Below are 25,179 nucleotides of genomic sequence, written 5' to 3'. Positions count from 1 at the left end.
AAGAAATGGGAGTGGGTGGGTAGGGGAGCAGGGGCGGGGGGGTATAGGGAACTTTCGGGATAGCATTTGAAATGTAAATAAAGAAAATATCTAATAAAAGAAAGAAAGAAAGAAAGAAAGAAAGAAAGAAAGAAAGAAAGAAAGAAAGAAAGAAGAATAGCTATCCAATGACCAAGCTATGGTCACATGTGTAAGAACGCCACACCCTGCAATGGTGATATTAACACTTCCATGTTTATTGCTGCTTTATTTACTATAGCAAGGGACTGAGTTGTCCATCAGCAGATGAATGGATAATGAAAATTCAGTATATATATATATATATATATATATATATATATATATATGGATACTATTCAGCTCTAAAGAAAAATGAAGTTTAAAGCTTTACAGAATAATGGGTGGATTTAGAATGCATAATGAGTAGGGTCACACGCTCTCAGAAAGGAATTAACTGCATACCTCTTTCATATGTTTATATGCTAAACAATTGTACATGCAAGTACATAGTGATGTGAAGACAAGAGAACAAGGAAGGCTAATACAAGAGGACAGAGAGGATGGGCACGAGTTGTGATATAAGGTTAATTATTTTCCTGCTTATAATTCTGTCATGGACATTTGGTTTTGATGGTGGGTCTTTGGTCAGTGCATAAAATATATTTGATACCCAAAGTATAAAATGTGGTACAAAGCTCTAAAGCTTTTGTTCTGGATGCCTGTTCTGACTGTACTTAGTTATATAGACTTTGGTTCTGGTTAATTTTTGTGCATGGTGTTATTATTTATTTGCATTTTTTCATAATGAAGTTTATAAAATTAACAAACAAACAATAAAGATACTTGGGTGTTGTGCTATAGTGTAGCAATGTGGAGAGATATTTGAATTTATCCCAGCCAAATGTCTGCCTGTGTCATACGTCAGCACATTTTTTAAAACTTCCATGGGAAAAGTATGTGTCCAGCCATGAACAACTGGCCCAAGGCCTGGGGGAGAGCTCCAATCCCAGCAGGAACTGTGTAAGCTGTGGGCTGGAGATACTTGTGTCTGGCCTAGGAATACCATGGAAGAACATTTGGCTGACTGTAGGTGGCTGGTGACAATTAGGGAGAGGGAACATGTTACAGTCTGGTTCTTAAATGTTCTCCAAAGATCTGTATAGTTAAGGCTGTTCTGGAGCCTGGGGCACTGTAAGCATTGTTGGAGCCTTTTAAGAAGTGGGGCCCAAAGGGAGGAAGTTAGGAGGGGGTGCTCTTGAAAAGGGATTCTGGGATCACTCTATCTGGGATTCTCCTCTTTGTCTTCTTATTCCTGGCCCACATGAGTATCTTTTTGATACCAAGCAGTCTGTTATTTAGCCTTGCTAGTAGCTCAATGGCAATGGAGCCAACCAATGCATTTTTATGGACTAAAAACCCTGAAATTGGATGGTTGGTGGTGGCGCGTGCCTTTGATCCCAGCACTCAGGAGGCAGAGGCAGGTGGATCTCTGTCAGTTTGAGGCCAGCCTGAGCTAGTTCTAGGACAGCCCATACTAATACTACATAAAGCAACCATGTCTTAAAAAACAACAAACACACAAAAAAACTCTTAGAAATGGCAAAGCAAAAAATAAAAAAAATTTCTTCTTTTCAGTTCGTGTTCTTGGTTCTTTTGTCATAGCTGATTAACTTTGGACAAAATCAGTAAATGGAATGTCAAAGATTCTGCAAGACCTTACCAAGTGAAATGGTGTTTGTCCCTGTCTCATTTATAACTTGACCTTACCTCAGTCTCTATCAACTTCTGCCACATCAACCCCCATCCCATTGAACAAACACAAAGGCCACAATAATCTCTAGACGATGATCTTGAACAGGTGCACAAGTGTTCCTGAGCTCACACACAAACTCGGCATGGCTCATAGTAGACACCTGTACAGGTAAGGGGAGGGAGCACATAGAGCAACAGAACATCAGACGGATCTGCTCAGGACCACAGTCACACAGGGCCAAGCTAGAGGGTGGGTTGGAGGTGGTGAGAGAGCCAGTGATACCAATGTTGGACAGGATCTAACAGCACCTTGGCTCTCCCCATCAAAATGCTGAGTAACCGTGGAACGATGGAGGAGTCAGTGTGGAAGAGTTTCTGGGAGATGGACAAAGTGCAAACAAGAATGCAAAGTCATTTCAGCTTTTCAACTTCTATTCCTCCCCCAAGGACATAGTTTGTCTTGAAAAGATGACTAAGCCATTGAGTCTCAGTTTCAGGTCTGAGTCCCACTGGCTCAAATCAGCAGGCATGACATCCTTGCAGAAAGGGTAGCCTGGTGAGATCATTGAAGGGACGACACAGGCTTTCTAGTACCTTCCCTGTGGCATAGGGAATGACTGGATAGCAAGGTCACTGGGAAAGTTCAGTGGAAGTACCATGACACACTGGCTAGAGAGGTTGTTAAAGACATTCACGTGAGCTCACACTTCAGGGCTGCGACTCTTGGGGTCAGAGCAAATGGAAAGAAATTGCAGTATACTACAATAGTTGATCTTATAGTATATGAAATTAAAATAATGAAGCTACCAAGCAGGCTTATAGTTAAACTTGTTTACAGATAAAGACTGCAGCCAGTAGGGTTTTGTTTTTGTTTGTTTGCTTGTTTTTTTCTGTAAAAGGATAATTGCAGGCAGCTGTTATACCAGATAAGTACAAGTAACTTCCTGCAGGTGTCTCTCTGTTTCCGCCTTTTGTTTTTGTTCTGATTTAATTTTCCTTATCAATGAATCAACTTGACTGGACCATAGGATACCCAGATAGCTCATTAAATATTTGTGTGTCTTTATTGAGGTGTTTCTAGAAGGCACAAGTCTTTGCATTGGGGGACTCAGTGATCAAGTGACCATTCTTTATGATTGGCATTACCCAGTCATTGAGAGCAGAGGCAGGTGGGATTTACTGTTTGCCCAATTCCTTGAATGTGGACACTGGCTTGTGCCCCCAGTGCTCCTTATCCTTTGGTCTTCAGTGTGAAGCAAGAATCTACACTGCTGGCTCTAGGTCCTGGCTGTGTTCATGTAGACCTGCCACATATCTTACAAGGAATATGCCTAAAGGAGTAATGTGATTGCTCAGTAGGCAAAAACTATGGACACATCTCTTCAGCAAGCCATCCTGTACATCTGATATGTGTGTGCACTACATGCTTGTGGAGGCCAGAGGTCAACATTAGATGTCTTCCTCAATTCTTCTCCACCTTTCTTTTCTTTTCTTTTCTTTTCTTTTCTTTTCTTTTCTTTTCTTTTCTTTTCTTTTCTTTTCTTTCTTTTCCTTTCTTTCTTTCTTTCTTTCTTTTTTCTTTTTGAGATAGGATCTCTCAATGTACCTAAAGTTTGCCAATTCAGCTAGACTAGCTAGCCAGTTAGCCCTGGGAATCCACCTGCCTCCCCAGTTCATCAGCACTGAGACTACAACATGGGTCACTGCTTCTGGTTTTAATGCAGGTGCTGGGCTTGAATTTAAGACACGTGTTCATGTAGTATGCACTTTATTGACAGAGCCATATCCCCATGCCACACCTGACTCTTAATGCCGTCCTCTATCAAATCATGTTAAGAGCAAGGTACCACACGGAGGATATGCTATCCTTACATGTTCTCATACTGATGAGCTATTTCTGTGCAGGCTCCCAAGTAAGCCACATGTCCCAGCTTTCATGACTTTGTATAGTCCCCTGCCTTATTTGGTTGTTTGACTTGACTTGGCCAATTGGGACTTTTGTCAGAATGACACCGAGAATGGTTGATACTGGCTTATACAGTAGACTTGTGGGGAGCAGAGGAAGTCCCTGAGTGGGTAAAGTCTACATCCACACTTATGCTCTTAGAAAATGCCTATTGAGATCATTCCAAACAAACAAAACCCTGGAGTGAATCAAATTCTGAAAATGTATTTAAGTAAGGACATTTCTAGGTCCCAACATGGTTCAGAACTCAAAACTGGATTGGAATGCCTTCCCTAATCCTACTGCTTGCTTCTATAGCCAAGAGAAAGGAAGCAAGGCAAAAAGCTGGGTGGCTACAGTCCGCATTATCTTGTATGGATAGGGTCTGGACAATTGACAGCCTATGATTGGCTGAAGCTTGACTTCTGTGATTATAAGTCAACTGTTAGAAGGACATACCATTAAGTACATAATTTGTGTACATACAGTAAGGTTGCAGTAAGCTGCATGTGAAAGTGGCTTTAGCCAAATTTTATCATCCACATATAGAAATATACTTAGATCAAGTTTTCCAGTAATTCTAGTTTCCTGTGTGTTGCTGTACCATTGTAGGGGAAGGAGGATTTATTTTACCTTATAAGTTACAGTCCATCAGTGAAGGTAGGCAGGCTAGAAATGAAGCAGGAACTTAAGGTAGAAATTATAGAACACAACTTCTAGTGGCTGGCACACTTAAAGACTCATGCATAGCTAACTTTCTTACACAGCGCAATATCATCTTCTCAAAGTGGACCTAGCCTTCCTGCAGCAATGGACAAGACAATTGCCCACAGACATGCCTACAGGCCAGTCTGATCTGTGAAATCCCTTGGTTGAGTCTCCCTTCTCAGGTGACTTTAGGCTGGGTCAAGTTGACATCGAAAACTAACCAGGACACTGTTAGCTTACAGGCAATTTCACTAGGCTCCTCCTAGGGACCTAGCAATGGCTAATTTTATCACCTGCCACTACCAGGTGTACCAGGTGTGAGCTGTGAATAAGAGGCTGTTCCCTACCCCAGCAATCTCTCTCTGTTCCTGTGTTTGTTCCCCTTCCTTTCTGTTTCCAGCTGGTGTTCCCTTTTTCTGTTTTTCTCTGCCCTCATGGCTCTGCTCCCATCTGTCTGTCTGTCTATCTACATGCCTACTCGTCTCCCTCTACCCTTTCCCAAGTCCTTACTCCTATCCCTTTCCCCAATAGACCTGCTTTATACCATACCTTGGCACAGGCTTGCGAGGTATTACCTTGCCCGATTGTATTTCAGAGAAGGCACCAATTTACCAAAAGTTAGCCACCACAATCTCAAGAAATACAGGGCCAGCTCCTTTACAAGGGAAGACCATGTAACTTGAAGTGGGCTTGGACCTTCAAGTTATGCACCCAACTCAATACAGAAAAATCTGAAGCCAGGGAAGCCCACGCACAGAACTGAGAGTACTGAAACCCATGGATATTCATCATGAGATTCATTCGTCATTGAGATTCATCATGGTTTTTTTTATGTGGTGATGACTACCCACTGATAGTCAAAACATAGTCCATGTTTCATGTCTGCCTTCTAGTAAGACAAGTTAGGCGTTCAGTAGATCCTTTTGGAGGGCTTCTCTAGTTTCCTAGAGTAGGGACAGACTCAGCATCACTGACTCAGGACCAGCTGCCAGTGGTTAAATGCTCTGATCTCTACATTACAGATACCACGGGGAAATCATGCAGACTCCTCTGGCCTCTTGCACTTTATTGCCATAACTAAGATCCCATGTCAAACATAAACTTATTGCCAAAAAAAAAAAAAAAAAAAAAGACAGCAGCTTACTTGAGCTTTGTTAGCCAAGTTTAAGTACCAATTGACAACTTGTCTACAAAATATTTGGAAACTAATCTTAATTTCCAAACATCTACATGATCTATGAGAAGGGAATAGCCAATGGAGAAAGAGAAGTTAGCTAGGGACTTAACCATACTGGTCAATTTTAATGAAGTTGCTTCTCCTTAGCCTGTCAGCATGAGGGGATTCCTGACTCTTAGGAGTTCTTTGAAGGGTTTTATGTGCACCATCTGGTTATGAATCACTTGTTGCCTTCTGTCTTTCTTGTATTCTGTCCTGTCATGGAATCTTGCACAGACTTAGTGTCTAGCCTCTTTATTGAGTTCCTGCTGAGCCTAGCACATGACAAATGTCTACCACCGAAAGGCTTCTCTGCAAGCAGTGCCAATGGAATGAAGCCAGGAAAGACTTAGTTCCAGGAAGAGGAGCAAAGCCTGGGAGAGCTGGAGTGCCCTGTAAGTGGACCCTTCCCTCAGGGTGTTTTCCTGACATCCCGCCCCTTGCCTCCTCAGAGGCTCCCCTCAGAGGTGCCAGGCTTGTCCTACTCCCTCTCAGTTGTTCTCATGGAGAACATTCTGCTTAGGGGTGAGGCCACCAGAGATGCCTAACCCCAAATTTGAAAGGCTCTTAGGCTTTGATCTAGACATGTATGGGTACTGTCGAGACCTCTCCTAGTAGCTGTGCCTCTTCCTCTCATTCTAACCTGTGACTATAGGAATCCTTTTCTGTGCCTTCACTGAGGCTAGGGAAAGGCGAAACTTCAACGTGAAGACTTTCTCTCAAACACAGGAGCTGCTCCTGCCAGTTAGAGAGTGATTCTCATGGTCACTAGTGCTGTCACAGAAGTGCCCGATAAGTGCAGCTCAGAAGTGTGAGGTCTAGGTTGGTGCACGGCTTCAGGGAGATCTTAGTCCATGACCATGGGGCAGTGTCCCATGGTAATGGGAGCAAGTAATGGAGGATGCTAAGGATGGGCTAGGAAGCAGAGTGAGCAGGTTGAAACAGTAGGTGGGGATAACTTTCAAAGTGCTGCCCCAGTCACTTCTAACAGCTCTATAACTTTCAAAGGAGGACCACCAGCTGGAGATCATGCTCTCAAAGCATGAACCTGTGGGGGAACATTTCAGATTCAAGCCATATCAGAGCATGAGACCTTTTTTGAAAGAGCCTTATAGAAAAGCAAGTTCTCTGCTGCCTATTATGAGGTCTGTGCTTCTTAGCCATAAAGCAGTGTGCCCAGAAACATCCAGAGAAGCACCGGAACATGTGCATCTCAATCACTTCAGTGCACACTCTCTTTTATTATTACCTTTCCTTTTTCCATTTGTGAGCGTGCGCATGCGTAAGCATGCACAGACATGTTCGCATGTAGGTCAGACCTGTCTGTGTGAGTATACATGAGTGTATGTGACTATGCATGTGGAGGCTGGAAGTTGTTCAAAACCATCCTTAGTGGCTCTTTCTCCTTATTCAATGAATCAGGGTCTCTAAAGCCCAAAGCTCGCCCATGTGCTAGCCTCACTAGCTAGCTGGTTTGGGGAATTGCCTGTTTCCTCCTTCCTGGAATTATACCATGCCCAAACAATATTTACATGGGCTTTGGAGATCAGGATTCTGGGCCTCAAACTCATGTAGCAAGTTCACTAGAAATTGGAGATTCTTCCCAGTCAATGTAGACTCTCTAAAAGAGAACCAGAATGCATGTCTTAAAGACAAAAGAGGCATGCTGGACTAGGACTACTTTGCCTTTCCCTCTCTGTAGATGGAAGGGCATCAAGACTTTGTACTAACTGGGCAGTTCCAGCCCCTTTCCCTCCTACTCTGGGGATGCCTAACAATCTGAGCCTACTTCTCCCAGCATCCTACAGAATGTAAGAAATCTAAGACATTAGCCACGATGCCAAGACTATACTCAAGCTGTATGTCTTCTCTCCTGTGGATAGGTGAGACCAAAGCAACATTGCTAAGCACAGTAAGAAGACACTCATTCTAATTTTCATAGTGGACCACATGGAGAGAAAGCTGGCAATTTTCCTGTGGGGTTGACTGCAGAGCTCATGTGGTATGGAAAACATATAGCAGACCAAAAAGTGGCCTCCAAAGGATGACAGTAACCATTTCTGACAGCCACTGAAAGCCTGGACCCTGCTCCCCCACTGCATGGGACTCTACCGGCAGCTAGAGTGTCTGGAGAAGGACACTGAACCTGGGTGAGTTCACAGCCCCAGTGAACACTTGCATGTTGGCCTGGAGGAGCCTGAGATGAAGACCTAGTGAGTCCACATCCAGATTCCTCACTATAGATTCTTGAGGTAAAGAATGTGTGTTGTTTTAAGCCACCATTTGTGGTAGTTTTCTGGACAGCAAGGGAGATTGAAAGTAACTGCTCTCCAGTTTGAGTGTGTTCCTGTGTTAGTCTGTAAACTAAGCTGCTTATGACATTTGGAGGTAAAGTCTTTGGGAGACAGCAGTGTAAAGGCGGAGTTATCAGACCTACTATGTCAAGAGTGTTGGTCTACGGATGTTCCACTGTTTCTAGGTCACAATGAGACAGGTCAGTATGGGTGTCCCAGTTTCCTAGAATGCATTCCTCAGTAACCTGCTTTCTTTAGGCCCTCACCCCCTCCGTCCAATAACCTCCCCAAATAATACCACCAGTTGAGGACCCAGCTCTTCCTACACAAGCCTGTGGGGGACATTTCACACCCAACCATAATGAGGTAATGAGTACTGTATGGAGAAGTTGTGAGGAGGAGCCCCAGGCTGACAGCCCTTGTTCTGTGAGAGGAAGAAAGGACAGAGCTAGTCTGCTTGCTAGGTTACTGCAGAGTCCTTGAAGGGAACACTTTGTCACCTGGACACTTCTCCCCATTTCCTCTCACTCTCTTCTCCTCCCTGCTGTCTTCCGTGTGTGAGCTTCAACACCAGTTCCTTTCAGGTTCTTTATGCCTGGATCCAGGAGCAACACAGCTAAGTGGCCATGGGTTGAATCTAATGCAACTGGCAAACTACAATTCTATGTGGAACCAGTGCCCCCATGCGTCTTGCCAGACCACACCTCATATCATGGGGAGGGGAGGTACGAGCATACAGGGTGCTGCCTGCCTTTCTAATCCTTACCAAACCTCATGCCTCCCAGGACACACATTGCTGCTTTGGTTCTGCAGCTCTGAGAACCCCTGATCTCTGCTTTCTTTACTCTGGTCCCTTGTGTAATGCCAGGCCTGGAACAGCCATTGTCCCAGCTGGTGGCAGAGTTGCCTGTGGGTAGGAATAGGTCATTCTTCTATGGCCATGAGGGAGAGCAATGGCCACTTTCCAGGTCAGCAGGAATCCTTTCACTCACCAGCACCCCTTAAGAAAGTCTGAGGAAGGGGAGGGCTGAGGACAAAGAAGCTTTTGCAGACAGTGTGGGCAGAGCCTTCCTTGGGTGGGAGAGGGAGGAAGATGGTTGTCAGCAAAGAATGCTCCCATACTCTGTGTGCCGTGTCTCTTCCTCACAGACAAAACACTGGGCTGTGTACAAGTGGGCGTTGAAGGTTTCTTTTATTTCTAGAGATAAGAAGAAATAATATCCCAACAGTCAAATTGCAGAACCCATGGGTCCTTTCTGAGAAACTCTGAAAACACACAAGCAGAGTTCCAATTCCATGAGGTTAGTAGCCAGCCCTGCTCAGGTGCTGGCTGCTCCACGCACATTGTCGGTGCCTTGGTGGGCTGCGGGGACACACTTGTTCTCCTTGGTCAGTGCCATGGCAGGCTGCGGGGACACATCTGCTCATCCTTTCTTTGGCAGTTATGCATTCCTTCTCTTCCTTCCAGCAGGAAATTGTCTTCTGCTTCCTGTTCCTGTCATCTGCCATCGCCAGAGACACATCACCTTGGGTACTTGTGCATGGTCTATCTCCTACCTCCTCTGAGTGTGGGAGGATTTCTGAAGGAACTGGGATGCCTTTGCCTGCCTGTGTCTGTCCCTTCTTCCTCCCTTTCCTCCCCTAGCCCTACTCCTCCAGCTCTCCCTCACCCTGCTCCTCTTCCTGCTCCCACCCCTCCTCTCTCTTCTTATCTCCCTCCTCCTCCTCCTCCCTTTCCTCCTTCCCATCCTACCTCCTCTTGGGTTCAATGTTCAGCACCAGAAGAAATAACATGAAAAAAAATTAAGAATAAATATAATTCAAGACAATGGGAAGCCATCATCAACTGCTAATGACTGGTGTCTGAATCCAGTACAAAGTTGCAAGGTTAAAAAGAAGTTCTACTCCCTCATCAAGAAAAGTTGTTACGCTATGCAAATTGATAGCTCTTCATTTTTGTGTTTTAAAGGTTATTTTATTTTATGTGTATGAATGAATCTGTGTGTGTGTGTGTGTGTGTGTGTGTGTGTGTGTGTGTGTGTATTCCCTATGCCTTCAGAGACGAGAAAAGGCATTGGATCTCCTAGAGCTGAGGTTACAGATGGTCATAAGGCCCCATAAAGTTGCTGGAAACTGTGCCTGGCTATTCAGGATGAGCAGTAAGTGTTCTTACCCACGGAGCCACCTCTCCAGCCTTTTTGTCTCTTCTGTGTGTCAAGTGCACTGCAGAAAGTAGCAGGTGAAGATGAGCAGGTAATCTGCCTGGCTTGAATGAGTAGTCATGGTGACAGGGGAGGGAGGGGACAGGGAAGTGGCCTTATAAGGCAGAAGAGGCTCCTGCAGCTGGCCATTGCCCAGAGCAACACTTCTGGTCCAACATGTACAGAGTTCCCCTGGCCTGAGCCGTTTTCTCACAGTGAGGCACTGCACATTATCAATATAGTTTAGTCTACTCTGAACTGCTCAAGTGATCATGTTAGTTTAGATTGTGTTGACTCTAAACTATTTGCATGGAAGGATGCCCACCTCGTGGTTGGAAGTGTTGTTCCTTTTCCTGGTTGAGAAGACATTTTTTTCCCTTTCGGAAACAGTGATAGTATAGTCTGCTCTTACTTGTGACTTTCCCACCTTCTTTCCATTCTTCAACTTGCAGTTCCATTTCTTCCCGTTCCACTGTACAGCCATCCTACCTGCTGGATCTTGGTGCCCTTCGAGCCCATTGCCCGTACCCCTGCTCAATGCCTCTGGCTTTCCTGTCCATCCCCTGAGGTAACCATGTTCCTTGGATTCTGTTTTGAGTCTGCTGAAGCGGACTATCACACATAGATGCCTCAGCACATAGGAGTTTCTTCTCTCCTAGTCCCTGAACCTCAAAGCCCCGAATCAAGATGTCGTAGCCCCGACTCCCTCTGGAGGCCACTCCTGTCCATCCATGCCCTTTTCCAGCTTATAGTAGATCCTGTCACTCTTCAGCTAATAGGCACATCCCTCCTGTCCCCCATCACTCCTTTCCCTGCCCCTAGCATCCATTCTTGCTCCCTGTGTCTCTTTTGTGCATGTCACTGTGATTTGGGTCCCCTACAGAGGCTCATTCTTTAGTTTGTTGTATTATTGAGTGTTGGAATCTTTAAGAGGTGGGACCTAATAAGAGGAAGATAGATCACTGGGGACCTAGAAAGGGGATGTGGAAACCCCAGCATCCTTTCTTCACCTCTCTTTGCAGTGAAGGCTATTGGAAGGTAAGTACCTTTCTACTCTATGCACTTAGCAGCAATGCTCTGCTTCACGGCAGATCTAACATGACAGGATGTCTGAACAGGGTCTGAAACCACTGAAGCCCAGAGCCAAAACAAATCTTTCTTTATTATAAATCAACTTTCTCAAGCATTTGCACACTATGATGGGAGAAAGAAGTCCCCATGTCTACATGTATCTACATACATAAAGGCAGACACCAGTTTTAGGACCCACCTTAAGCCACTATGCCCTTGCCTTTATTTGATTACATCTGCAAACATTTTTCTTCTAGGTAGAGTAATATTTCCAGACACTGAGGAACAGGACTTGAACCACTTCGCTGGGAACAGAATTCAACTTATGCTATTTCTCAAGGATCTGTGTGCCCTTGGTCCATTGTTTTTCCTCCTCGCTCCCCACAGCTGTATTACCCTCTGCTGGGTCTCACATAAGAACATCGAGATGCCCTGAAAACATTCTACTGCAGTGGGGAATCCAGATGGGGTTGCAGTACAGTGGGAAAAAAAGGGTCTGCTTAATACATGGTGACACCCAGAAAAGTCTTCTGAGTGAAAATGAGGGTCTGACCTCACATCACGTACACGAAGAAACTTCAGGTTCATTAAACATAAAAACCTTAATGTTAAAAAAAATGATATAAACTTAATATTTTGCAAAACAAGTTTGCAGGCCTAGGAATTCCTGGGGCCCTGAAAGATAAAAGCAGAAAATTCAGAGACTTCACCAGGGAGTAATTAAGAGATGTGTTTTCTATTTGTCAGGGATATCAGAAACAGAATCGAAAGAAAACTCATGTGGAAAAAAAGAGATATTGTCATAAATGCACAAGATGGAGAAGGAGTTGCTTCAGAGGTAGGACAACACAATGGGGAGGAAGGGCAGTGGATACATGGTGCATTAAAATCTCTTCACTGAGCAACCCAAATGACCCTGTGTTCCATGCACTGGCTCTATGAAAGCCAGGCTCCCATTCCCAGCATCTAGCTCACTGCCCATGGGGATCCTCAAAACAAGCTTGGTACCCTGGTGGTGGTGAGAAGCAATGATGCTGCCATCTTGGTGTGGGGACAGTAGCTGTTTGAGACCCTGCATTTATAGAATCTTCTGTGTCAAGTCACCCTATTGTCCACAGGGTCTGCAGCAGAGTCGGGATGCATGATGACATTTGACTTTCTCCAGTGTCTTTCTTAGCTTGGTAGGGAAGCTAAGAAAGCTGTGACCCCCTTAATTTAAGGACAAAATAGTCTGTTCTTAACCATCTGCCACAATGTGTCTCCCTCCAAGACCACAAGCTCTGCATTTGCATTTGAATTGTCTTCTGGTGGAAAAGGGGGAAAAATTACAACTGTACCAAACATGTTCCTCTCTTCTCAACTCCCTCCCTCCCTCTCTTCTTTTCTTTTGAGACAAGGTCTCATTATTAGCCTTGACTAGCCTGAAACTTCCCAGGTAGATGAGGCTGGCCTCAAATTCATACCAGTCTTCCTTCCTGTGTCTCCTGGGTTTCCGAGATCCTGAATTAAAGGGATGTGCCTGGCTTCACCATAATTTCTTTTCCTTTCTTTTTCTTTTTGTTTTTTTCGAGACAGGGTTTCTCTGTGTAGCCCTGGCTGTCCTGGAACTCACTCTGTAGACCAGGCTGGCCTCGAATTCAGAAATCTGCCTGCCTCTGCCTCCCAAGTGTGCGCCACCATGCCCAGCTCTCACCATAATTTCTTAAACAATGCAGTGTAACTGGTGTTTGCATGGTATTCACTTTATATGAGATATTACAAGTGATCTAGAGATAAACTATGTGGGAAATATGTAATATCATGTGATTTCAGTTGAAGAACTTGAGCAATCCTGGATACCAGAACCCCAATGTCCTGAAAACTATCCCTTGTGGATCCCAGGGGTGCATTTGACATCATCTTGCCCTTTCTCTCAGACTCTGGCTTCCATTCCATTCTGCTTCACTTCGATTTCATGACCTGGTGCTGGGGACGGAACCCAGGGCCTTCTGCATGCTAGGAAGTGCTCGGCCATGGAGCCCCAGCCCCAGACTCTGACTCTGGGATTCTAGTGTCCTTGCCTCCTGTTGCCTACGTAGTTTTACTCTTTGCTTTTGTTGGACCCTGCCTTTCTTGATGCCCAGTTAATGTTTCTTCTCCTAACTTCTACAAAGGTACCCATTCATTCCTTGCTGATTTGAGTTACAATTTAGATACTGATAAAGAGGATGAAGAAAAAATGCCTGAAACCTAAAGAGTAAGCAACAGATAAACTGATTAACAAATGATGTGGACTCAGTACTTTTACAATTAGCTACAGTGAAGAAAACTTGGAGTGCCCTGCAACTCATGGGTCTCAGAATGAAAGGAACACAACATGGGTTTGCACAATTGGACACAGTCCTAACCCACTAGACGTGGCCAAGAAAAGACTCTGAATGTGAAACAGAATGCCTACAAATGATTCCTAATTTATCATGGAAAACAAACAGGGATCATGTCAGAGGAAAGACTAAATTATTTCTAACATATTCTAGGAAAAAGTGATATTGTTAGAGGCCTGCATGTGAAAAAGAATGTGTTGAATTCAACATCCAATTCTCCTTTAGTTGTCTTCCCTGACATTTTGATATTTTGTTAGAACTTTAAAACTTGTAATTTAAGATTACACAATTATCATTCTAATTAATGTTGCCTTCCTTCCTTCCTTCCTTCCTTCCTTCCTTCCTTCCTTCCTTCCTTCCTTCCTTCCTTCTTCTCTTTTCATTTTTGAGACAAGGTCTCCTTATGTAGCTTTGGCTAGCATGAAACTTGCTATGTAGACTAGGTTTGCCTCAAATTCAGGGAAAAAACTCTCTTTTTCCTTCATACAAAATTGCCACAGACAGGCCTCACTTTGGGTCCCCGATCTGCATGGAACTGGGTCTCTTGGTTGCAGGTGAGCGAGGATTCGGGGAATGAGTGACAGTCCACATGAGAGAGGGTGTAAAACTGAATGTATTGATCAAAATGAGCATCACATCTTTAATACAAATCAAACAAGAAAAGAGGGGCAGGATACATCCGTTGTTACAATGACACAAGACAAAGGATTGAATACATGAAAAGACCAGGGGGTGGGACCAGGCAGCTTGAGGAGGAAGCCAGGTGCAAGGCTAGTCAATAGTTAAACCCCCACTGTCAGGGGCCCCAGCTATGACCAGAGCCTCTTCTGCCTCCAAAGCTGCCAAAAAAGCTCTCCTAGCACCTACCATGCCTAGAAAGCCTCCACCACAGCTCAGGCTGAAAGACATAGGGGAAGGCGTCTGAGTGTCGCCTCTTTCTAGAATCTTCTGGCATTTTTCTCTAGAGCTTGCGGTTTTCTTGCCGGTATGTAAGTCATCCACAGGCAACACTTTAATTGATTTTCACAAAGATCCTAGACTTCCAGCTTAGTTTGAATAGAAAACTCCTCTCCCTGTACCTCTTGACAGCTGTATGTCTCAGCAATTAAACTGCATAGGGGTTGGGTGGGGCCCAACAGCCTAAGGAGACCTGGTATGAAACACAAAGGAAGTTGTAGACCCACAATGAGCTGCTAAAGGCAGGAGAAGTCTCCTAGAGGCAGCTGGAATTCAGTGTGGCTTCCAGGGAAGGGCAACATGGCTGATCAACCTGGTTGGTCCAGACTCTACCCTAATCAGTTAAAATCAAAGCTAGAAGACAGTGGAGAAGACGGGACATGCTGACCTCAGCAGTGTCGGAACAGTGAACAGACAGCTTTGAGGAGTTCTGAAAATTCAAATTCCGACAAGCTACTTACTAATTTACTTACGTAACAGGCTCTAGAAGACACACGTTCTGACCTGGTGGGAATACTGTGGGAATACAATGTCCCTCACTATGCTTTCTGCTGAAGAAGGCAGCCCAACTCTTGGCATCCCACCTGAGCAGCCCTCCGAGAGGGAGTCTGTGGGGCAGCTCAGAGTGTCTGGAGTGACTGTGCTAGGTGCTTTCCTAGCACCCATGCAGGTTCAAACACATGTATCAGAGATGACCCAGTGTGTTCTGCATTTGGGACTGAACATCAGGCTGTTACTCCATTAAGAGACCCTATTCAAGCTTGAGCCTGGAGCTACTACATGCTGCAATCTACTCTTTTCTCCATAGCCTTCCAGCATTGAGCCACAGTAGAGCACACCCCAGTTCTAAACACTGGGGCTCCAGCCTTGGTTCACTCTGGTAGTCTTGCTTCCAGATGCCCCCCCCTCCCAAATTCTCAGAGTCAGTGCTCACAAAACTGTCTACTCCCAAATGACAAGTCATTTTCCCACCTCCCTCCAATCCCTGCCCTCCCCACCCAGATCTAGCTTCCTCTCCTCACCCATGGCTGACAGCCTCTGGCTAGTTTATTTACTTCGAGCCTCATCTTGCCCTGACTTTTCCTTTATAGAAACAACAGAGACATATCTGATAGTCGGATCTTTGTCTAAAATCCTTGTCAGTAAAACCCCCAAACTCCCAGAGAAAGCCCCACTAATAAACCCTGAATTGTTTCTCATTGCACACAAGGCCTGAGGGACCTGCTTTACCTATTTTGGGAGTGACTGAGTGGAGACTACTAAGGATGGACCCACAGCATCCTCTGTGCCCACTAAGAAAGGGCTCTACCACTAAGCCAGATTGCCAGCCATTTGCTTTGCCATTTGCTCTAAGGTTCTGTCATTTGACAGACAGACTGATGCCTCCTGCATCTTCTACCCTTTTGTAGATGGCTGATGACCCTTGTTCTTGATTTTCAGTAGCCTTCATCTTCTACCCACCAAGCCAATGGCCTCTCCCAGGTCCCAAGGCTCCCACAGCCTCTTGCCTGACTGCTGTCATGGTATTCATGACTTATCTTTCTCTCTGAAAACAACAACAACAACAACAANAACAACAACAACAACAGCAACAACGGTTTCCTCAAGGGCATGGACCACGTCTCTAATTTCTGCATCTAAGATACCATATGCAAAGTACACAGATTAGAGTGTTTATTTTAGAAATTCATGGAAAAGTTGCTAGGACACCCCCTCTATTATGATTATCTTTAATTATTAACTTGACACAGCCTGGAATCACATGGGAAGAGATACTCAATGGGGGATTGTCTACATTGGGTTGGTGTGGGGGGTATGTCTGTGGGAAAGTGTTTTAAATTAATTGAAGTGGAATGTGCCAGTTCACTGTGGGCATCACCACATTCCCTAGGCAAGTGGAGAACTGCCTAAGAGTAGAGAAATTAAATTGGCACAAGCAAGCAAGTGAGCATGCATCCATCCATTCCTTTCTACATGTGACATCACTGGCTGTTTGAAGTCCTTGCCTTGACCTTCCCACAGTGATGGACTGTATCCTGGAATTGTCAACTGAAATAAATGTCACTCTCCTCTAGGTTGTGTTTTTGTTTTTTAGAGTATTTTGTCACAGAAACAGAAATGAAATTAGAATACTGTCCCATTACTTTTATTTTGGCAACTTTATTTCAAGGAAATATAAATTGAAATCTAAAACAGCACAGTACAGTGAGTTCTTCTACTTTCTGTAGACACCATGGGGGTCTCTCTTTTAGTGAGGTCTCCATAAGAAGTACGTACAAATTAAAGATAAATGGGGAACTGTATTGCCACTATGATGTAAGGAGGAGCGGTGGAGGTAGAGTAGGGTATGAGGGAGAAACAACTGGGAGACAGCAGTCCCTTTGCCCAGGAGTCTCGGTGACTATCAGGTTTCCAAGGAGAATGACTCTGGAGGTTCTGGGAGCAGTCTCTAGATTAGGAATGGCCTCTGTTTATGCCCACTGCTGGGATGAAAGGCTGCGTTGGCACAGGACAGAATGTTCCAGCACAGGATATCTATGTGAGAGCTCTGGTTATGAAAGGAAGGGAGTGTCCTTCATGGGCGTGAACTTCGTTCTTAACTGCAGCACTAGATAGAAGACCAAGGGTGCATTGTCTTATTTACTCTGAGACTCAGTGTCTCTAGCTGCCATTGCCAAAGACCACTCTAAGGGGTTTCCTCCATGAGCTACCTACAAAAGGTCTGAGTTAGGCCCAGGCAAGGCGACTTGCCCAGGCATAGGGGCTGGGCTGGTTTGTGATTTAAGTTTCCCTGGTGATGGGAGCCAGCTGTCATTTTGCCATTCATTCCCAGGAGGCATTCAGCGTGATTCACCAGGCAGGCGTGCTAGGGACCAGCACTGGAGCCTGCACTTAGCAAGGCTTTTTATGGGCCCCTTCCCCTTACAATTTCTCTTCAGTAGCTGCAGCCTGAGTAGAATCAAAGCCACCGTTTGTGCTGGGTTTGCCAATGGAAAGCCTCCCTGGCTCCCACTGTCCTTTTGCTCTCTGTACTCTGTGGGCTTGGTGAGGTTTATAAGCACTGCTTGTCAGAAACCCAAGGTCAGCCAGACTTTGTGAAGCTTGTCACTTCTCATGACTGATCCCCTGCCTGTCTGCTGGGTGGAGGTGACAGGCATCCCATCAGACCAACCTGCTGCTCACAGTTAATCTCTGGTAAGGTGACCAAAGCAGGACCTTCCTTGGTTTAGTACTGAAAGAATCATTCAGGGAAACCTTCTTCCTTAGTTAAAAAAAAAAGTCAAAACAAAACAAAAACAAACAAGCAAGTAAACAAACAAACAAACAAACAAACAAAAACCACCTTATGATGTCTACAGATGGCTCAGATACAGGTGCCTGCATCTCATGTCTGATGACCTGAGTACAATCTCCAGGATTTATGTAAAAACAGAGAACCTATTCTACAAAGTTGTTCCCTGGACTCTACCTGCATGCCCATACATGCATATCCACACACAATAATAACAACAGATAGGTCAAACAAGATTATTTTTTAAAAATGTCCTATTCTCCAACCTTGGGCATGGTGTCTATTCCCTTTGCACCCTGTCCAGGTGTCTGTGCTGCCTTGTCCTGATGGTATACTTCCTGAGCACGGTAGCTCAATGCAATGCAGCCTTTCCCAATGGCTGCTCCATGGTTCCGAGCTCACTGTGTGCCTCTCTTTGGAGGAGTCCCTATAAGCATTTACTGTACCGTGTTTCTCTTGCCTCATCATTTTGATGCTGCTAGTATAATGGGACTCAGACCTTTGCAAACTCTTTCAGACACAGATCTGGCCAAGGAGCATGGCTGTCATAAAATCTACCTGGTTTAGAAAATAGAAAAATAGCACTTGTCCAAAGCAATGCTCATGCTGAGTGGAGCTCTCAAAGTTGCATGAAGCATGTGTGTGCCTGTGTTTAAATTATGTTCCACCTCTGAACCTCTGAGCTTGCTTGACTGCCACCGTGCAAAGGTGAGTGTCAGCTAGATGTTACCCTGAATTGTTACCACAGGGCTTTCTCTCCACTAGAGAGATCACTTGCTATGCCCAGAAACTTCTAAGCATTGAAGCTGCTGTCTAGGTGGCTTAGGTTGAGCCAGACAGAGCTGGTCTTAAGTAGGCCCTGTGAAAACAGTATGATAGTGGCTGCTGCCTCCAGACTAGCTTTGACAGGGTGTGAGAAACACGAATTCCACAAACCACTGTGAGATCCAGAAATCCTGAATTTGAACTTCGCAGAGTCTGTTAATAATTCATTGTTCTTGATTGTTCTGATTCCCAGTCTAAGAGACGATTGCTCCCAGGCTCACTGCCTTCTGCCATGGGCACTCACTCCAGGCACTTCTGGCTGAAGACTTGGACATTGCTCATTTAGTGGGATTTATGGCCAAGGGGCAGAATCCCAGACCAATCACTTAGAAAATGTCTCCAAAGCCTGTTTGCCAAGGCTGGTCGTCTTTTCAGTTATGTTTGCAGACATTCGCTTCCTGCCTCAGAACCAATTCAAGTAAGGAATTAAACAAAACAAAAAAGTGTAGACTGTGGCCACACTATGTCCTTATCTGAATGGTCCAAATGGTCCAAGGGAAACTGACACTTACTTGACTGATTTCTCTTCCTACTCACTAGATTATGATTCATTGGGAAAATGTTCCTTACAGAGTTTTAGAGCCTTTTCAAGCACTGACTACGCTGAACGGGCCTCAGGGACTTCAGCCAAGTCTTGAAATGATATGGGATGAACCAAGGTTCAAGAAGCTTTCATTTTGAAGCCTGGGACTCAAACCCCACCCAGGCTAAGCAGAGGACAGAATCTCTGCTGACTGCACTAAGAATCCACTCTGGACCTTGGACCTCCCATACAGTTGGGATGTGTTTCCTTTGTCCTACTCAAAGTTTTGTTTTCTTTTACAAAACATTGTGGTTTTTACAGAAAAACTTGGCCAAAGTATCAGAGTCTTGTACCATTTAGGCTAACCATGCCAGATACAATATGTTCAGCATGATTTTTTTTTTCATTTATAATACTGGAGCTCATACTGTAGCAAGGTCTCTTCTACTAACTACATCCCAGTCCACTGAACATGAAGCACGTTTCCTTGCCTGAGAAATCCCTGGGAGAATGTATCTTGTCAAGCCACTGCTAGATTCTTAGATTCCAGTAGCTCTGTATCTTGTGTGCAGCAGAGTAGGGGCCAGCTCCTACACTGCACCAACACCCATCTTCCCTGGTTGCATGACTCTATTCAAACTGTAAGATGACTCCTACTCCAACCAAGGTCCCCAGGACTCTGATTTTTCTGCAAGCAAGCCTTCTAATGCCTTAACCATTGTCTCAACCCAGGAGGAAAGTCTGGGGTAGAAGAATCTCCCCAGTACAGAATGTAAGATTTCGGGGAAGATCTTATGGTCAGGTGTGATCTCCCCTCACCTTTATAGATACATGGCATGGAAGGTTCAAGAAAGAATCAACAATTGGGCTCGTTGGGTAGAAACACTTGTTGCACAAGCATGAAGACCTGACTTCAGGCCCTCAACACCTACATAAAAACATCAAGAATAGCCCCATTTGTCTGCCACCCCAGCACTGACTGTGTAATAGGGTGGGTCAGGAAGATCAGTGGGCCTTGCTGGCCATTAACATGAGTCCAGGCTCAGGGAGTGACCTTGTCTCCAAGGGACAAGGTACAGAGGAGAACACTTGACTTTCTCTTCTAGCCTTTGTGTAGGTGTTTGTGTAGCCACAAACACACAGACACATACAGAGACAGACACACACAGAAATACAGACATACACACACAGACACACAGAGACACACACACAGAGACACACACACAGAGACACACACACAGACACACACATACACAGACACACACACACAGACACACACACAGACACACAGACACACACACACACAGAGACACACAGACACACACACACACAGACAGACACACACTTCAGGGCTGACACCAGGAAGACAGGAATGCAAACATGTTTTCTGATGGAGTGACAGTTGGCTGCATTGGAACCCTCACCCACTTTCAAGGCTCCCACAAACGGCTCCAGCTTGAAGCTTACTTAGAAGTTGTGTGCCACGTGGTTGCTAATGGTGACAGTTCACTGCTGCTGTGTACAGCATCCCTGGCCTCAGACCTGCCCACAGTGCTGGGATGCTTAACCACTGCTCCAGTGTCACGTCTTCTGCCTGAGGGGCTAAGGGGGCCTGTGCTTTCTGTCACTGCTGTGGTACCCTCAGGCTCTGGGAGGTTTGTCTGTCTCCTTGAGCATGAAGCACCATCCTCCCAGGCTTTGTTCTCTCTGCAAATTCTTCAGTATTTATCCCATTTGGTATCTAGTTTAATTTCCTTTCCTTTCCATCCTTAGCACTGTGGGCTGAATGCCATTCCTGGGCAGGTCTGTCAGCAATAAATATATTGAAAGACTATGAGTGCCAGGAACTTGGCCACCAGCCAGTGGGTACAGAGAAGATGGAAAGCATTGTGTGTGAACCTGAGACTGCACTAAAAAGTGAAGCCGATAGAAAAGGAAAGGAAATAAGCAATCAATAAAATAGAAGGAAAAAATCTCAAATGCAAAAACATAGGCCTTAGGGGGATTTTCCACTCCCCCAAGTGCCAGTGCGTTTAAAATGTAAGAGACCACAGTTTGCCTCATACAGCTTTTGTATAGAGGGTATTCAACTGCTATGACTTTATATGCCAGCTGTGCCAATGCCCGGGGTAGATCAGAATTCAGTCTACTACTCCCACTCACTGTCACAGGCCTGGACAATGTATAGACGAGTCTGGGGATTTAGCATCACTGAAGTGGTTTCAAAACAGACAGGGCTGCACTGGAAGGCCAGTGGGCTCCCAAGTCTCTGGGAAAGTTCAGGCTTTCTATCCCTTCCCCTCCCATTTCACAGATGCCTAAAAAGGGGCATGGAGGCCAGGAGAGGAAAGCCAGAGTTCCAGATTTCTGTTTGGCTAACCAGAGTCTTTCAGTTATAACACCCAAATGGACATCTTGACAATGCCAGTCAAAATCAGGGAGGGGGCAGGGGAAAATGTGCCACAATTCTGTACAGGTCGACTGAGATTAAAATAAATATTTCTTGGAGGAATCAAGCATACATTTTTGTTTTGGTCACAAATATAATATAAAGTGCAGTGGCATCCATGTGAGCTGTGCATTCAAGAAGAGCTGAGAGCTCACATCTTGATCTGAGAGTTAGCAGCCAAGAGAGAGACCCCTGGGAAGGAGTAGGCTTTTAAAACCTCAATGCCTACCCTAGCCATGTATCTCCTCCAATGTCTCCTAAACCTTCTTAAGCAGTCCCACCAACAAAGGTGGGGTGGGGAGGTAAGTATTCAAATATATGAGCCTGCAGGAGCACTCTTATTCAAATGAACACTAGCATCTTTAAGGCCCTCAATTTCACCTCCCATTAAAAGAGAGGGAGGGAGGGAGGGGAGAGAAGGGAGAGAGAGTTGGGAGAGGGAGAGAGAGTTGGGAGAAAGCATGCATTTGCTCACTGAATAACAAATGACAGTGACTTTGGCTGGGCCCTTCTGGGTCTTTTCCTTACCCAGATGCTATGGTTTGTCTCTTGGTACCTTGAGTCCAGTAACTCTGAATTCTGCAAATCAACTGCTTTCCAATCTTATTAGCCTACACCCTAAAAGGATCCAGAAAACTGTACCCCTTTGCACATTTTAAAGATGGCATTAAAGCTTTTCTCTTCACAACTTAACTAACTACAAGGGACAGAATTTTCTGTATAATATAAATGTTGACATTTCAAGAGTAAATCCTTTCATTATGCTTCGAGATAGATCTTTTGGAATGTAAACACAAATGGAGGACTTGATACCAGGCTGTCATACACTCAAAATGCATAAATATTGTCTTCTCTAGCTGTTGGATATTTAATAACTTTCAACCTGTGTTTCTATTCATTTTCCACATCAAATTTTATTCCAAGAAAATGTATTTTTGACATTTAAAATTTATATTGATTACCTAGCTTATTTCTTTACCATAGAAATGAGTTTAAATGGGTTCGGGAGATGGCTCTGTCAGCAAAGTGCTTGCCTGCAGGCGTGAACATCTGGATTTAGTCTCCCAGAACCCACAGAAGGATCCAGGATTGCAGCATGTGCTTTAATCCGGGGGAAGAGGTGTGATGACTAATTTAATTGTCAACTTGACAAGGGATCATCATAATTAGGGTGACCTGTTGGCTCATCTGTGAAGGACAGTCTTCATTATGTTAAGGTGTGGCCTGGAAGTAGGCAGCACTGGTCTCTAGGTTTGGGGGCTGAACGGTAAGAGTAGAGAAGTGAGCTGTGCACAGGCGCACACACATCTGCCCTTTCTTTGCTTTGGTCCTTGATGTGACCATCTGCTTTGAATCTCTGCTGCCTTGGCTTCTCAGCTCTGAAGAACTGTGTGATGAACTTTCTCCTACTGCAGCTTTCATTGGAGTAATTGACCACAACTACTAAAATGAAACTAAGACAGGTAGCTTGCTGATATTTGCCATCCACTCAGCCTAGTGTTCTTAGTGAGCTTGGTATCTCACTGTATCAAAACACAACACAACAACAACTCCAAACAAAAACAAGACTTGGTAGATGGTTGTCCTGGTTTGGTTTCTGTGATGCTGTGGTAAAACCCTTACCAAAAGCAATTTGGAGATTTATTTGGCTTACAGCTTACAGTACATTGTCAAGGGAAGCCAAGACAGAAACTCAAAGGAGGGTCCTGGAGGCAGGACCTGAAGTAGAGGCTTTAGAAGAATGCTTGCTGCCCATAGCTTGCTCACAGTGCCCAGGACTGCCTGCCCATAGTGGGATATATGCTGATATAAGCGTTAATCAAGAAAATGCCCCACAGACATGGTCAAAGGCCAATATAATGAAGGTGGTTCCTCAACTGAGGTTCCTTTTTTCCAAGTGACAGTAGTGTTGTCATATTGACAAAAACTGACCAGCATAATAGCAGTTGAGGAATTTCATCTAAGAGTATCCTCTGGTCTCCATACATGTACATACACATGTACATGTGCACCATCTGGACACATACATGTACACACACATGCATGAGTATACACACAAGCACACACATTGTCACAATAAGGCATGTATGTAAAAATAAAAAGGTTTCCTGTATCTAGTTTTATGTTAGTTTTTTTCTTTTTATTTATAACATTTTTTTTTCACATAATATACCCTGATAATGGTTCCCCTCCCTCTACTATTCCTAATTACTCTTTGCCTTCCCTTCCACCCAGATTCACTCCATTTCTGTCTCTCAATAGAAAATAAACAGGCTTCTAAGGGATAATAATGAAATATAATAAAGTATAGTAAGATACAAACAAAGACTAACACATTGGCATTAGACAAAGCAAACAGAAAGAAAGGAGCTCAAGAGACCCATTTGTTTGCACAGTCGTGAAGCCCGTAAAAACACTACACTGGAAGTTTCCTTACATAATGTGTAAGGAAAGGACCTGTAGAATAAAAATACAGAAGAAAAATATAAATAAAATAAGAATTCTGTCATTGGTTTTTTGAACTTCTTAATTCTCAGCATCCTTTTCTGGGCCCACCTCACGATGACTGGGGCCCACAGCACTTCTGGCATGACGCCAAGCTTAGGTTTTATTATAACACCTCAGAACAAAACATGACAGATTACCAAGGAGCAGAAATCGTCAGCCTTCGCTTACTGTCATTAGTCAAAGAGGAATTTCTCTTTCTCAGTCCCAACCTTGATTCTCAAGGACTAAAATGTGCGTCTTCTCCTCATGGATTAGTTATGGTTGGCGTTGCAGGGACTGTCCACAGAGGAAATTCTTGTTTGGGCATGTTTGAACAAATTTTTGGACTTATCCGTAGCCCTTTTGTGGAAAATACTTGGAAAATCAAATGTATCAACCTGAGAATCATTGGAGAAAGTTCCCTTGCTCCTGGATCATCACTGAAGCCATCTATAACATTTGAACAGAGTGATCTGGAGGCCTTTTATAACGTAATCACTTTGTGTAGTAGCCCTGAAGTAAGACCTAACATAAGGCAGATAAGAGATAGTGGCACTGGAGACCAGGTTTTACATAGTGGAGATGAGGCATTGTTGAACAAAAGGGAAATGAATTTGCCTAACCCTCTAAAGCATTGAGCACTGTACCTCTGCCTGAAGAAACTGCAGAAACACAACACGGACCATCTGTCTCTAAGCCACTGCAGATGTGAGAATTGACATATTTTAGTTGAAATAATTTTTTGGACTACAGACTAATGTGAATACTTGCCTATTTCTACCTGAGTTACAGCAAATGTTCTGAGAACTTATTGCGGTCCACCAAATAAATCCCACTTTAGATATTGTAAAAAATAAAAAATAAAAATTAAAAATAAAAAATAAAAATAATAAAAAGAAAAGCCCTGGCATGACACTATAAGACAAGGAACCTCCAAAGGTGCCATTGAATTCATTTTCTGATGGCCATCATGTAGCCTGCTCTTAAGAGTAACTTGTTTCTCCAGTGAGACTCCCTTGGAGGAAACTAAATTTTTATTTGCAACTTGTTATCGCTTCTGTGTCAGGGATGGGGTCTGTGCCCACTTCTCTTTTCA

The 25,179-nt window shown here is 44.3% G+C and overlaps 1 pseudogene; it reads left to right on the top strand.

The window, feature by feature from the left end:
- LOC110333423 overlaps window positions 1-24,730 on the top strand; it is a 110,367-nt pseudogene extending 85,637 nt beyond the window's left edge.
- The last annotated feature ends 449 nt before the right edge of the window (window positions 24,731-25,179 follow it).

This window comes from Mus pahari, chromosome 15 (assembly GCF_900095145.1).
Source record: "Mus pahari chromosome 15, PAHARI_EIJ_v1.1, whole genome shotgun sequence".
Classification (NCBI taxonomy): Eukaryota; Metazoa; Chordata; class Mammalia; order Rodentia; family Muridae; genus Mus; species Mus pahari.
The sequence above is the reverse complement of the archived record's forward strand: the minus strand, read 5'-3'. Positions and strand labels throughout refer to the sequence as shown.